Here is a 15,941-nt window from a genome sequence, read left to right as displayed (position 1 = left end):
ACACCTGCCACCTACACCATTCTAATAACTTTGGGTGGCCTAGAATAGTGTGAACTGTCTCAGTTGTAAGCTGGGCTTTAAGTGGGCCGGGTCTCACGGGGTCTGAGCCGCGGCAGTATTTTAGAGGAGGCCTTGAAACGGATCTCTATCGGGCTCCGTTTTGTGCCCTGGCACAGGCAGACTGCAGTGACTGGAGGCACATCGATGTGCGCTGCTCACACTGCTCACTTCTCACTAGTGAAGTTACGTCATGACGTCATGCCAGGTGAGCGTTGATGGGGAAGGGGAATCCTTTAACGAGTCATTTTCTCTCTGGATTTCCCTTCTCTTTTTGAAAAAATGGGGCAGCAACATTGTCGTGGTGTCACCAGGGCTTGAAGTGCAAGATTTTTCAATATTATATACAAGCCATAGTTGCCGCTTATTTATCTTATGCAAGTAACAACTATTGACAAAGCCAATAGTCCGGACTTGTTGTAGGTATGATGTTACTTGTATTATATATCCGGATGCAATGACAGAAAAAGCAAAAAAAAAGATGGGCGGCACACTATGCGTGGTACAAATGTTTACCTTATGTGTTTTTAAGCCTCGTCCTTTATTACAATGGCCACGCCCCTTTCAGAGACCCCCCCCAGTTTTTTCATCCCACTTAAAGCCCTGGTTGTAAGGGTGTGATGGTTAGCAGTTGTGTTGGTACTTTCATTGGCAGTGCTTGCAGGGTCAATATGTGGTGAAGCTGCAATGACCTCCTGAGAAGGGCCCTGGCACTTACTTTTTTTTACACAAATTAAGTACTGATCCTGACTCTTCACCTATGGTGGCGCTGCGTTATTGGTCATAATCTTATATATGCCATGCTTCATTTTCCTTCACTCAATCAGGTATACCAGGTAGCTGTCCCCCTTCCGGTAGCCGTGCTTCCTCTCTCATTCAAAACAAAGGAAAAAGACCTTGTGTATGTTATTCAATTCAACGTTTCAAAAATGACCAGAGGCAATTAATTAATCGATCATACAAATTGGTTTATTCAATATGTTCAACAGTCATTTCACTTTGCACATTTAGATCTAAGGAAACCATTTGGCAATCCTTTGACTATTCGTTTAATGATTATTTGTTTGTAATATGTAACACTGGATGGTGAATGGTTTTTGTCACAAATTTCGACCATGTTTAGTTATGTTTATCAATGTTTTGTCTACTTTAAATGTCGCATCTTTGCAGTATTATTATTATGGAGCTGTATTAATGTTTTTAAAAAATGTTTAAAGTGAAATAACTGTTTAACATATTGAATGATTCAATTTGTATGATCAATGAATTGATTGTCTTTGGTAATATTGGAAACCTTGAATTGAGTAGCATTCACGCAAGGTCTTTTTCCTCGGTTTTAGTTTGCAGTGGTCCAACCGCCTGGTTTTTAAGGACCTACCTCTTTCCCCTCCTTGACAGTAGGTATAACAATATCTCTCAGCCAGGAAGTCTTGGTAGACCTCTCCTTGTGTACAAGTGCTTAGCTAAATGCCCTAACAGTTAAAAATCCACTTCAAAAATTCAGTAGTTCCCCCATCATTTCTGTGATCTCCCTGTGGCCGTGTTGTGACTCACTGGCCAGGATTCCTGGGTGCTGCCTCGTCTACCTGGACTGGCACGTACAGTGGATCAACTTGTAAGTTGTTTGTAGCCGCTGCTTGAGCAACTGGCAAGTTACATGCCTATGCCTGGGTGGTTGGGACAGAAGTAGTTGTATGTCTGAGCGCTCTTAATATGTGATTCATACTGTTCCAATCCACAGTAATATATAAGTTGAAATGATAATGCAGAAAATGTCTACATTTTTTCATAGGCCAGACTGCGTTTGTAATATACAGAATGGTCTCATCACTTTGGTAGATTGAGAAAATGAACGTCTCTCTTCTGTCTTAAGGTGTCGGTCTTAGAAACCCATAGATCAATACTTAAATGTGCTGAGTCCTTGTGAGATCTGCACTTCACCTGTGGTCAGCGCACAGATGCGATCTGAGCTGAAACACATTCAGAAGAATATCTCATTGGCCGTGGTAGTGAGAAGTGCATTTGTCATACAATACTTGGGCCCTGATTACAAGTGGGTTTGATAATTCATATTGTCCTTTCCCAGTAATTACCGGGTGCAATTAAGTCTGCACCCCTGCTATTGTCCCCATGTACATATCAGAAGGTCAACGATGATATTTACCATCATGGCTCAATGCTTAGAGCGGCAGACCCTGATGCAGAGGTCTAGCCCGGGACCAGGGTTCAATTCCCCGCCTCGGCGGGTCTTGGGCTCAAAAATTCCACAGACCTGATAATTCTCGCCTCGGTGCCTATTCCAATCATGGAGTCCCACTCTGCAACTCTGGGCAATAGCTTGCTTAATCTCCACAACGGCCCCCACAACGCTAAGGATGCCTGGCCTCCACCTTGGGGGTGCCCAGGAGTGGACGCCTCACAGGGAAAGCCAGGATGGGTTCCACAGCGGTATTCGTACAAGCGCCTTGAGACCCTTGCGGGTGAGTAGTGCGCTATACAAGTATCAAATTTACATTTACATTTTACCATCGAAAATACCAAAGCATGCTGATTTTGTGCGGAAAGCACCAAAATCCTCATGTTATGCGCCATTTTGAACTAATAGTTGGTGATTATTGATGCAGCCTTTAAATTCCAAAACCTGGGGCATTTGATTTTAACAGGTGCAGTATTGGTATCCAGGGCCAATGCTCCTGTATTCATGGCTTTAGATAGATCAAGAGCATGCTGGGCTAGAGAGGCCCTGTGCATGTAAAGCACTGGCAATTTAATGTTAAATGAATATGCTTTGTTTGAGTCCACGGGAAGGTAGGTATGATAACATTCATTTGTAGATACAACTGTGAGCTTGGGGGAGCTTGTGAGTATGGGAAAGGCCCTAGGGTAAACATACTCTACAGAAGAGCAAGGGAAGCACAAGTTCGATATCTTCCCATGAGATTAGGGAAACCGTGTTTCCAGCACTTGGCTTTCACATGCCAACCACAAAAACGCTCGGCTCTGTAGTCATTGAACAAATAAGACTAACACACCTGATACCAATTATTTGAAAGTGGAAAGTCCAGCACTGCAGACATAGTATCTCCATTGATAGTAAATGATAAGGCAAAAATGTGTGGGAGGACGACATAGGTCTCATGTTATTGGGTGACTTTCAAACTTCACTGTCTTTCAGCAAACTGCATGAAGCATTCTGGGGCTTGTAGTTTCCCTTTCGCTTTATAAAGATTGGCCTACAAGTCAAAGCATGAGTAAAATTCAGGACAGGCTGAAAATTACCTTCATGGCGTGTCTGTTGGCAGCAGTGCAGTTAGGGGTCAGTTCCTGGAACATATAACTAAAGTGGCGCCTACTATCGGGGAAAAGTGGTGCCTGCTATCAGGGAAAAGTGGTGGGGCAACATGGGGGACAACGATAAAAAAAAGAATAGAAAACTACCTGCCCATCTGGCTTATACTCAGACAGCAACAGTTGACCCCCCTGTCCCGGTTACAGGCCAACTCTTGTATAGGTGAGTTGAAATGGTTATGTGGTCCTATTGAAAGGGAACACCTGGCATTACTGCTGAACATACCAGTGGTGGCTATACATAAATAACTAAGGTTGCCTTTGACAGAATGGCTGGCTTTACCATTCTCCAGCTGAAACACAGATTAGTTTCTCCCCATCCTCAGGAGCATATTGGAAAAAAAATGATTTTAGGGATCGGGAAACTTATATACTCTTAAAAGAAATGTTGATACTATTACCTGTAATACCAAGCGGCTTAAGTGTGAAGTTGAGACTATGCGTTTGCATGTCTTAGGCTGTGAGGGGATAAGCACTCCAAAGACGAGGAGCTGAGGTCGCAAGATGATGACGCCAACCTGGAGCCCCAAACCTGGACGTGTGTAGACTGTGAGATAGGTGGAAGGAATTCAGAAACTTGAGACCTTACAGGATGGAGGAAGCAGGATCCCAGATGAGGTTTTGAAGTTAGAGTATTTAACTCTCGCCTTTGGAGCTGGGACATAAATTATTGCTTAGGGAGTTATAAATAAATGCTTATTACTGATGAGAAAATGTTTAGGTGGGCATAAATGTATTTTAATTTAAAATTACGTTTTTTCTGTAGTCCATGGTGGGTTTGCATCTGGCTGTTTGCGTAAATTAAAAGACATGTCTTTCACTAATAGAAGGGCCTATTTTTGTGGGTTGGCACGTAACTTAAGATGTTGCAGTTCTGGACATCTCTGGAAGGTAATGGAGGTGGAAGCTTGGGGGTAAATTGTCTGGTTATAGAGAGTGAAAGGGACAATTTGTCTCATGTCAAACGGGCTAGCTGAAATGTATATTCAGTTCTTCCCAATGCTTTGTTTAGTGCAGAGACTAGTGTAAATGGCTCCATAGATAATTAAATGACGTAATAAAGGGACATGGCCCTTGAAGGGTAGTTGTGACCGAACCTAGAGTATTTTCGTCAATGACGCGCCATAGTGTGTTTTGCATGCTTTAAAATGCCCTGTTCATCTCCACTTAGCGCTTATTCATACACACGCGCGCTGAACCCTACACCACTGTTCCAGTCTGTACAAATTCGTTGGAAACATTTACCTTGTTTCCTGTTTTAGTATTAGACCTCGGTGCAGGTTGGCACGGCGTCCTCACGCTGCCTCTAAAATGCTGTAGGGAGCCGTAGCACAGGCACTGGTGGTCTCCGCAGGTGTCCTGTCGGCAGGGGCCCCTTTGCTGATGTATGGAAACGTTTGGTGTGTTTCCTGTCTCAGTATCACCACATCTCGGTGCAGGTTAGCGCGGCGTAAAATACTGTAGGGAGCCGTAGCACAGGCACTGGTGGTCTCCGCAGGCCCTGTCGGCAGGAGCCCCCATGTTGATGTACGTGGCTGCCTCGAGGTCACATGATATTACTGACGCATGCAACCGTCAGGGAGGACACCCACGTGTGATGAGGAGCTGCCGGCGCCGGGATTCGAACCGTGCTCGCCCCGAGGGCTCGGCGCTGTCGGCTGCCGTTCACCCCCGACGCTACGTAACACGAGAGCGCTCAGAGGCTGCTTTCCGCAGAACTAGATGCTGCTACGGGTGAACGAGCCCATTCATGCCTCTTTAGACGTGTCTAAGATGCACGTGCTGAAAGCTGTAGATGACAAGGACTCAATGTGCGTGAATTCGGACACGAGTTAGTCATAAAAGGCTGGCTCATACCTAGGAATGGTTGTTGTCAATGGGCAACCGAAGTTACAGAATAAGTCGTATGTCTGAGCGTATTATTGAAGTGATCAAAGGCTCTGTAGGAACACCGGTTTTATGGTATTTATGTTTTTTAACATTTCCATCTGTTTATCCATATTTTTTTTGCCCATCTGATTAGTATTTACACATATTTTTTTTTTACCTTTGCTTAATACGTGGAGTCAGAATTGGTAGATTTCTACATTTATTTAACTTATAAACATGCACTCATACTTTGCCTGTCGTATGTTCGCAAATTAATATAGCAAAGCACTACACCGACAGGTAAATATCAGCAATTTCATAACAATAAATTTTAATATATTCCTGTATTTAAAGATATCGTAACCTGTTTTTTAGCTTCCCGTGCTATCTGCCCATCTGTTGTCTTGGAATTCACAACAGACCGCATGGAAAGTCACTCATTAGTAGCACAATTTTCAGTATTTTTCTTCTTTTAAAAATAAATACAGACCGGAAACACGTTGTTTTCTGTCTGTATTTATCTGTAAAAATCAGTAGAAACTGAAAACTGGGAGCCTTACTTATGATACATGAAACCAAGTGGAGTTGGAGGACGATCACGGTGAACTTTAATCCGAGTGTGTCTTTTGAATGGTTTTCTTTGTCTTTTAATAAATGTCGCGACTGCCATTTATCATTTATCATTCAAACTGCATTGTTCTTTTTGGTTCCCCCAGATTGGTACTGTCAATTTGTTTTTTCATCATACCAGCCTAATATATTTATACTTGAGCTAATGTTTTTGTTAGCTTCTTGTTTTTAAGTTTTTCCTTGATTTAGTCTGTTTTTAGGTCTCGCCTGAGACAGCGCTTTAGCGCTGCTCTGGCGAGACTTATAGTAAGCGAGTTTTGGAAGTGCAAACAGTGGCTTTTCAGGCCTCCAAATACAGTGCATGTGCGTCGGCCGGGCGCGCGCACCATTTGGAGGCCTGAAAGCACTCGTTTGCTTTCACTTTCGTGGGCCGCACGGCCGCTTTGATGTGATCGCGATCACTTTCACTTTTGCTCGAAAGCGTTATTCCATGGTCTTTGTACATGAGGGCTGAATATAGTGCTTTTAGGCATTTTTGTGTCTGCTGCAGATAACGGACTGAGCACTAAATTTAAATATTTTGCTTTTATCCTGCTTCGTATTGTTGTTTTTAATGGAAAGTAATGAAACTGCCATACCAACTAAGGCTGTTGCTTGTGTTTTTTCCTCGTTTTATACAACGCAAACTCGACCATGAGAACCAAGCATGTTACACAAGGATACATTCGAGCCGTAGAAATGCAACTTTAGTTCGGGCTGATTTTGAGTGTTCTCATACCTACAGCTTGAGATTGTGCAAAATAAAACTGCTTAAAATGTTTTTTGAAGCCCTACATCTGAGTATGTATATTTAACCCATGCCCAAACTATTGTCGTAGCCATGTTTTAGTTGTGCTATGTCTGTTTTGCTGTATGTATTTGGCGTACTCTCTCCAACTGTCCCCATCTCTTTGGATCGAAATCAAGCAGAATACAACAGCTTAGAAAATGTTTTTGAAGCCAGTACCATTGAAGCAGTTTACATGAGCACCAGTTACATTACAGAATTTGACATTAATTTCATTATTTCTACAGCCGATGCCGAAGAGTGAGTCACGCAAAAAGGTATCCCCTATTTTACACAGAGTGCCCTGAAGTCGTTAGAAGTAAACTCAGCACTGTAAAGGTCAGTCCTGGAGGCAACTTTTAAAGCGCTTGCAGCCCCAGAAAATTGACCCACTTGGCACTTAGTGCCTCCCTAATTGAGGTTCAGAATCTCAAGCCGTTGATACTTCTGAATGTGGCATTTGAATAAAAGTTTACCCTCGTGATCTCTCAGGTCTTTTTGAAACTATTTGGTAAACAGGGGGTTATTAACGTAATCGTAAGCACAATGGTCTTTAGGTGTTTTTTAAATGGCCCAGGCCCAGCGCTTTCATTACACTCCGAGCGTGTGAGTTCCGACCGAAAAAAGGTGCTAACTTCCCCCCCATGGCTCGCCAGATACTGATATTGTGTGTGGGGGTGGGGGGGGCATATGTCTGACATTTTCTGAGAGGTTTCCTGATGCTTTCTATTCCGGGGACACTGCTGGGTATTAAAACCCTGTTTAACGAGCAGCTGCCAGTCAGATGCTTTCAAATACATTTTTATAGTCAGACAGCCGAAAGCTCTCTGAGGCTTAATTGTGACTCCAAAGATGCCAGGCTTGGATTCTTGCCAAATTCCAGCCGCCTCCTGCCCCCACAGTGTAAATGATTTTCTTAGGATTTCAGGAGACAAGGTTTCCCACTTTTTTAAAGCTAATATGCACAAGTTTGAAGGCAGGCACCTACTGATTTTGAGGCTAGAGGGAGGGGAATTGTTTTCAGCACAGATTCATCAAAACCGATTAATACTAATTTCAGGATCCACCCCCTCTCCCATTTAACCGCAAATGGTCAAATTGCATTTTATAACTGTTCCCTTGTCTGCTAACTTTAGGTATCCTTTGAAACATGTATAGTCTGTTTACGCTTTAAAAAACGTATCCTTTACTGTTACCAACAGAAACATGCATTTGCTGCTCTTAATTATTAAGACAGGTCTTACACCAGGACAAGCACGGAGGTAGCTCTCCTTGAGTCTGGATTGAGTTCTGTAGAGCTCTCCGAGCCGAAATCTCAGCTTGGAATCAACCTCCATCAGTATCAAGACAGGTGTGGAAAAATAACGGATCCAGCACTTTTCACTTGTTTTCCGCTAGTATCTGCTTTCCTTTTACCCACACTCTCTCCTTTCCTTTTCCGTATGCTCCATTTGCTTTCATTTTTCCGTGCTCTCTGTTTTCCGTTCTGCTAAGCTCTATACTTTTCTTTAATTTTTCTATGCCCTCAGCTTTCTTTTCTCCTATGTTCTATATTTGGGTCAGGGATCAGGGAAAGTGCTTATCTGTGCAAGAAGGTAATCAGAACACACGTATATACGTCTTCTATAACAAGCATTTGCAATGCAATATGTCTCGCAGTTACACAAGTTAAAGCTATTGGCATTATTTGCAATGTCAATAGCTCAAACTCTTGTAAATGCGAGACCTGTTGCATTGCAAATGCTTGTTTACTTTTGCTTTTGTAAAGGTGCCCTCCATGTGAGATCTTAGTCTTTCTTTTATTTCTGTCATTGTTTTGTAATACTTTGTGTATACTGGTGGTTTTGGTTTGATCTTTGCATATGGCTCTAGTGTGCAGGAATACATTTTTTAGCAGTAGAAGCGATCTGAGGACGTGTTGCGAAACTATACTTTGCCAAACATTGAAAGAAGTCCACCTCCCACTTGAAGTTGAGGGCATAGACCCGTTCCCACAACAGGGCCTTGTCGCGGACTAAGTCTAAGTGAAAGTACAAGAATGCCAAGCAGGATTCATCCCAGTCCCGCCACTCTCAGCCTGAGAAGTCTCAAGGACGTCAGGGTACCTCTCTTTCTCGCTCCAGGTTCCCTACTGAGGAACTGATTCCGCAACTGATCTTGATGCACTCCACGTTTCTGAGGACTTTGGCAACGTTTCAATAGCTTGAAGCCTTTAAAAGGCCATATTGCTGCGCGTCTTTGGCACTCTTCCAGCTCCCTCTGGTGCACCTTGATGCCCCAAAGACCCCCAACGGTCTTCAGTCGGGTTACTGCTGGCTTATCCGCTCTCTGAGGTATCTGCGCCTCTTAAACCCATCTTTGGTTCTGCTCTGGCAAGAGATCCTACTTCTACTCCAGCCCCTAAATCCACAACAGTCTGTTTTGATTTTGACGCCTGCCCCGATGCTACAGATGCTGGAGAACGACCCTGCCCCAATAGTCCTTTCTGACTCTGAATGTCTCTGCCTGGATGGAGATCATGTCCTGAAGTCATAGCGACTCACCTGGTCGCAGTCCAATCCAATTCAGACCACCACCACCATCTTTTCATTACAGACTAGCCTTTGGAGATGATATTTGAGATACTGAGTGGTGCTCTCCCTCTGTGCCATCAATGGAAAAGAGTGCATCCTTCTCCATGATGATGAGATGGGCAGTAGAGGTACTGGATTTACAATAGCCAACTATAGAAAACTAAACTAACGCACTGACAGACGTTTTACAACCTGGACAAACCTCATCCAAACCCCTACTTCCATTTAATAAAGCCCTGACGGACACATTTATGGGCATCTGGTCTAAGCTTTTTTCCTGTTAACCCGTACACAGGCTTGCTGTCATACTCTGCAAGCCGGTGCCAGGTGACCCTTAATTCTTGATGCAGCACCCAATGCCATAAAGTTAGGTGGTTCAGGCTTCCACAAATAGGGTGTACCCCAATTCAGTTTCAACAACTCTACCAGACGGAATTTCCCTAACAAATTGAAGCATTTGGGAAGCAGAGGTTTTCCTCTGCCAGTTCAGCTCTCCATTCAGTTAGTTCCAGCTGTTTGCTTGGCAAGATCTTACCAGAAGTCTCCAAGGAAATTTGGGCCAACCTGTGTCAAACTATGCAGGATGGTCAGAATGGTGCAAAATGAATTGTGTCTGGATGGGACACTATCAACTACTTGGGCAGAGGAGCTAACACTGGCATGGTGCTGCGGCTTCATGCTTGGATGAGACCCACTGGCTTTTTTTGGGAATGTGCAAGCTTTCTGATGGACATGCTGTTTGATGGATCTCGCTTGTTTGGCGAGAAGGCTGATTCAGCCCTGGAACTTTTAAAAGAAAGCCGGTCCATGGCATATTCAGTAGGCCTTTCTAAACCTTGAGGGTGCTATCTTTAACTGTTTTTACCCATTTGAGGCTTCTCCCATGTAGTTGGCGTACCACCAAAGCCAAGGTCCCCCACTCCTGCAATAGGCACCTCGGTCCTTTCGGGGTGGAGGATTGGGATCAAGCAGACAACGTCCAGGCTACCAAGCGCAAATAACTTCCCAGTGCACTGCCCCCACTGCAACAACCTCTAAACTGCCTTAGTTTGCCCATAGTGGCACACCCTCACCCTCTGGGAGACTTGGTCAAATGTTTTCTCCAATAGTGGCAAAATATAACGTGCTACAGGGGAGGTCCTTCAGATCATTCACCAAGGCTATGCCCTTCCATTCCTTTTCAACCTGCTTCATCTTCCACCCACATCAGATTATCTTTCACAGGAGCACCTGTCCCACTTGCTTCAAAAAGTTCAAGCTCTTTTGGCCAAAGGAGCCATAAAGGGGGGGTCTTGGCCCTGGAAATAGAGACTGCCTGCTACTGTCACTATTTCCTCCTTATGACTATGAAGGACAGAGACATTTATCCTATTTTAGATCTCAGCCCCCTGGATGCCTCCTTGGTGAAGTACAAATTCAAGATGCTCACGCTGACCCAGTTTCTGTCTGGCAACTGGATGGTGGCTTTGGACCTGCAGGACACTTCATTTCATGCACCCGTCCTGTAGTCCCTGCAGACGCTGCTTGGGGTTTAAGGTCGTCCAGAAGCATTTTAAGTTTGCTGTGCTCCCTTTCAGCCTCCCCAGTGCCCCTCGGGTGTTCATGAAGGCGATGGCCACATCACACCTTCAGAGGTTGGGTATTCCAATTTTCCCATAACCCGATGACTGGTTTTGGAAGGTGGGTTTGCCACAGTTGAGCGTAGACCATCTGCAGATGATAGCAAACCTCCTGACATCATTGAGGTTCAATATCAACATGCCAAAGTCAGACTTAACTCCGTTGCAGAGGCTCCCTATCATTTCATGCTTTCCCGTCAATTGTGCCAGATAGCGTATATGGGCACTGGGGAGGAACCTGAAGTCTGAGTGCCCAACACCAGGAAAACCTGTCAAATTCTACACAGGTTTCTGGAAAGACTGCAAAAGACTTGCAGTTTTGGCTCAACCGCGGTTGGACCGGCAATAGACCCTTCACCCTGCCCCACCCAGAACTGACTGCGGTGACGGCTGCATTACTGCCAGGATGGGAATGTCATCTGAGAGAGGCAGAGATCAGAGGACTCTGGTCTGTAACGGAGACCAATCTGCACATCAACCTTGGAATTGCAGGCCATTTGCTTTGTACTGAAAGCCTAACTATTATCAATCAAAGGTAGGTTGATTCAGGTTCTCACAGACCGCATCATTGCGTGTAATACTTCAAAAAGCAGGGCGGGGTGATGTCCTGTGGGAAGCGGCACTTCGTCTCTGTAGCTGGCTGGAGCATCAGGGCATTTTCCTGGTCTTGAACTAGCTGGCTAGTTCCTGAAACACCATTGTGGACAAACTCAGCTGGCGACTCCAGGTGAATCATGAATGGCGGTTACACCCAGAGGTGGCACATGGCATCTTCCAGCAATAGGGAGTACACTGGCTAGATAGTTTTGGCTCAGTCAAGAACATGCAGTGTCAAAATATTTGCATGCTTGAGTTTCCAAAACGGCTTTCTTGGACGTGCATTCTGTAGACAATGGAGCTGGGGACTCCGTGTACTCATTTCTGCCTCTTCCTCTCCTGCCCTGATTGCTAAAGAAAATCAGGAATGATTGCGCCCAGAGTGCTAAAGAAAATTAGGAATGATTGGGCCCAAGTCAATCTAATAACTCCATATTGGGTAAAGAGAGTGTGGTATCTGGAATTTGTGGGCATGAGCATCTGTCCTCTGATCAGGCTACCGCTTTGGGAAGGTCAGTCAGTGCAGCAGGGCAAGAATCCTGCAATGGAGCCTGCAACTCCATGCCTGGAGATTGAGTGGCTGCAGTTGACTTTGTTCTATTTTCCTCCTGAAGTTGTGGATGTTTGTACGATTTTCCTCCTGAAGTTGTGTATGTAATCATTGCTGTCTGGCATCCCTCGACAAAGTCTGTCTTCACCGGGTGCTCTGACAAGTTTGCGGCCTGGTGTGGCACCCATGATACGGATCTGTTAGAGGCCAAACTTTTGAATGTCTTGTAATTGTTTTTTCTCTGGCTAAGCAAGGGCTTGCATTGGGCACTGTTAACTATTTGTCAGCCTTTTTGAATTTGCTGGACCAGCCATCCTTGTTCAAATCACCTGTTGTGATGAGGTTTATAAAAGACTGTATTCCTGGTCGTGACAACTTCAGTTTGTTGCGGGAATGAACTCTAGGTGCCTCACGCTTTCTTTTTTTCCCAGATAAAGTGTTGTTGAAGACCAGGGCAGCCTTTTAGCTAAAGTTTGTGACTTCTTTTCACATTGGGCAATCCATCACTTTCCCAATGTTCTTTACTCCGCCTTACTCCTCAAAAAAGATGAGGAGCAACTTCATTGTCTGGACCCGAAGAGAGTCTTGAGCTTTTACGTCAGTCGCAATATAGACCATCAGGTGTTTTTTCCCATTTTTGTGAGGTTCTCTGGGACAAAAAAAGGCAATACAGCACAGAAGATCACTCTGTTAATGTTGATTTGTCTTCTGCATTATGATCTGCTACACATTGGCCTAGAAGCAGCGCCGAGAATGGCCTATTGCACCAGTGCCATGTCTGCAACCACTCCATTGCACACAGAGTGCCTGTTCTCTATATCAGTCAGGCCGCAACGTGGACATCAGTGTCCACACCGTAGTATTTCTGCTACAGGTGCTTTCTTTTGGTATTTTTTTTTTAATGAAATGCTGTCTTTTGTATATCACTATTTTAGAGGACATACCCTTAGTCCACCTCCCCATCCACACATTCGTGTCCTAGGACTTACTTGTATCCCCGGTCCCCCATTCCTAGTCTACATCATATTGCGCAACTAGAAGACTTGTTGGATCAGGTCATGGTTTCTAATGTGTATTCTCTCCATCTGTTCAGACAGTTAAGTGGTGTGCAGATAGATTAGAGACCATTGAACCCCAAATGTCTGGTTTTATCTGCATCTCCATGTTGTGTAAAAAGGATCCCTCTTGCATCTAGTACAGTTAAGTGTGATATTATTCCTGTGCTACATAGTCTAAACCAGTTGGGTCGTAACATGTCCTGTGTAATAACTAGAGCAGTGTAACTCGCAGAGTGTCTTGGACGGCTATTTTTCAGATATAAGCAGGGCACAAGTCAAGGGTACATGTGGGTTTGTGTCACTTTTTTGGCCCAACCACGGCGCTGAAAATCTCATTTTAAAAATATTGTAATGCTCTCAACTGTACTCGTGATAGACCTGCTAAACATACGTGAGACGTGTTAAGATCTGATGTCACTGATTGTGATGTCACTTCCATTGAGGTCATGTTGGGATGTCACACGCTGTGATGTCACGTGCCGTGATGTTACTTGCATCCTGGCTAACTTGGATAGTCCTCTGCTTCATTTTTTTTTTTAGGACTTATGCCCTGGAGATAAGTTTTGGCCTCCCAATGGGTCCTACTTGAATGAGTGTCACGATTGACGATGCTTCTTGTACGGAGTACACAGAAGGAGATTTAAGAAGTGAAATGTTTTTGTCGTAAAGAGTCCAGCACCAATCGAGGAGCTCCCTTGCGCCCCACCTCTTCATACCAGTCGTCATCTACTTGTCAGGCAATTTCAATTAGTAGATGGGTGGGTTGGTTCTTGGCATATTGCATCTATCTACTTTTTAGACTTTAAGGCACTGTCTAATTTGAAGAAGAAGAGTACAGTGGCTTTTGTTAGCCAATGGGTGGAATAGATGAGCCAGGAACAACCTGGCTTGTGGACCTTGTGTGATGAGCAGTGTGCAGCCTCTGCCAACCCTCCAACTGGGACATCTAACAGCCCACTTGGTAGCTGCACTTACAGCTGTTCTCATGTCCGGTATTAGTCAACTAGAAGGATCGTGAATATTTCATGTGCTCCCCGATCACTCAGTGGGCTAATGGACCCTAAAGAATCTTTATCCACTTGAGCTGAAAAGTGTTTTCTGGTAGGGGCTGCCAGGTGACGTCTCTCTCTTGGGGGCGGCGGGCGGGCACTGTAACTCACAAAGGGCTTTGCACAGTAGCGTAAAATTATCAAATAATTATCAAAATGCGGTTGCTAGGGTGAGGACCAGAAGGTACTAAATGGGAGCAGACAGTCATCCCAGATGAATAGTCAACTGGCTGAACATCCTTTAGATGGGAGCAATGTTGAAAATTGCTTGCAAGAATATCATCTGACAGAAATAGTCTGTCCTAAAGATAGTCTGTATTTATTTTCCCCAAGAATGCAGATCTTTTACCTTTAACTGCTATAGGGAGATTTTTTATAAATGATATTTAGGACACTATTTATGGCAGACGATGGTTTGGTTATGATATTCTGGTACTGTATCAAGACAGGGCAGGGAAGCCATTTGAAAACTGGAGAAGGAGGATTACATGGGCTGATCCATAGGAAAAGCAGGTAAATATTTGGGTGCTAACAGGATCATTTCTTGGCTGTTTGCTCTCCATTGCATTTGATAGTGGTGTTGCAGGCGACCTTGTTAACACCATTTAGAGTATAAACAAGTACGACTAGCTGGGCATGCCCCATTGGATTTCATATAGAGTAATGGGTTAGTAAAATAATTTCTTTGAAAACGACTACATTCTAAAACAATGTAAGTATGCGGAATATTGCCAATATCGATCCTGATTTTTTTTATTTTTTATTTATTGTGGCATCTTTTAAAATCACTGCAGTTGCCCACAAAGTGTCACAGAAGGGGGCAAGCAGTGCAGTTGTATAGTGCAGAGTTTTTTTTTTTAAGTGCGCTCCTGGTCATGCTAGTGAAAATCTTTGGGAGCTGGGTGTATGGTGCCATTCAGACTGCGCCAGCATCTCCTCGACCCCCCCTGCCGAGGTGTAACGATGGCCCCTGTGATGCAAGGGGCACCCACCCCTCCAGGGCTCCCCCAATATAACTGAATTCCTTTGAATATCAGGGAGTTACCAGTCTCTCATGGGCCCTTCGCCACATTCTGCAGGAGAACCCCTTGATCTTGTTATACCATGGTAGGCCTGGGTACCTGAACAGCAGAATGATAGGGTAGGGTACAATTGGGCAGCGCAAAGCTTTGTGGCCTGCTCGCAGCATTTCCATGGAGGGCGGTGAGCTTTATTTCAGTGGTTAGACTACTCTGAAAGGGGGAACCGGCACAAAAGGGAGAAAGGATAATAAGTTGGATGACTTTACTACTGCTGTGTACTTTGTGTCCATGCAGATATTGGTTTGGTGGTTCTTGTATTTTGCTGCTTTGTTGCTTGTGGACACTTCCTGCAGGTAGGCTGCTGCGTCTGACGAAATATGGCTTGTAGTGACTACTTTTTGTGGCCATTATTTTATTGGTTTATCAGTCGCTTTCGTTCCTTAGTAGTGTTTTGGAACAAGAACTATCCTGTTGTCAGGAGAGGTGCGTTGTTCATGGACATCTGCTGAAGAATGTGGGTGACAGCCTTGCACTGTAAGCCCATATTGCAAGGATTGTGATGTAGAGGGGCAAGGTGGCAATGCTTTGACTCCCATGCACAGTGCGATCAGAATGAGTGGAACACAGTGTCATGAGAAATACTGGAGAGTAGTACGAGCACTGTACAACATCACTTGGGAGCTAGTATCGTGATGGTCTTCTTCAGGGTTATCGGCTCAGAGGAATTCTAATCTTCCAATGGTTTCAAGTTTACTTCCCTGTGTTGCTGCTGTTTTCTTTCATTTCTTGGGGAGAATATTTTG

The 15,941-nt window shown here is 44.4% G+C and overlaps 1 protein-coding gene and 1 non-coding gene across 2 annotated transcripts in view; one reads left to right on the top strand and one right to left on the bottom strand.

Annotated features, from left to right (window-relative positions):
• The window catches only part of INPPL1 (inositol polyphosphate phosphatase like 1), a 1,340,026-nt gene that overhangs the window by 122,896 nt on the left and 1,201,189 nt on the right, over positions 1 to 15,941 (top strand). The window lies entirely within an intron of this gene.
• Positions 4,863 to 4,997, bottom strand: LOC146806086 (small Cajal body-specific RNA 14). Its single transcript, XR_014968123.1, has one exon.

This window comes from Triturus cristatus, chromosome 8 (genome assembly GCF_964204655.1).
Source record: "Triturus cristatus chromosome 8, aTriCri1.1, whole genome shotgun sequence".
NCBI classification, from domain to species: Eukaryota; Metazoa; Chordata; class Amphibia; order Caudata; family Salamandridae; genus Triturus; species Triturus cristatus.
This window is presented reverse-complemented; position numbering and strand designations above follow the sequence as displayed.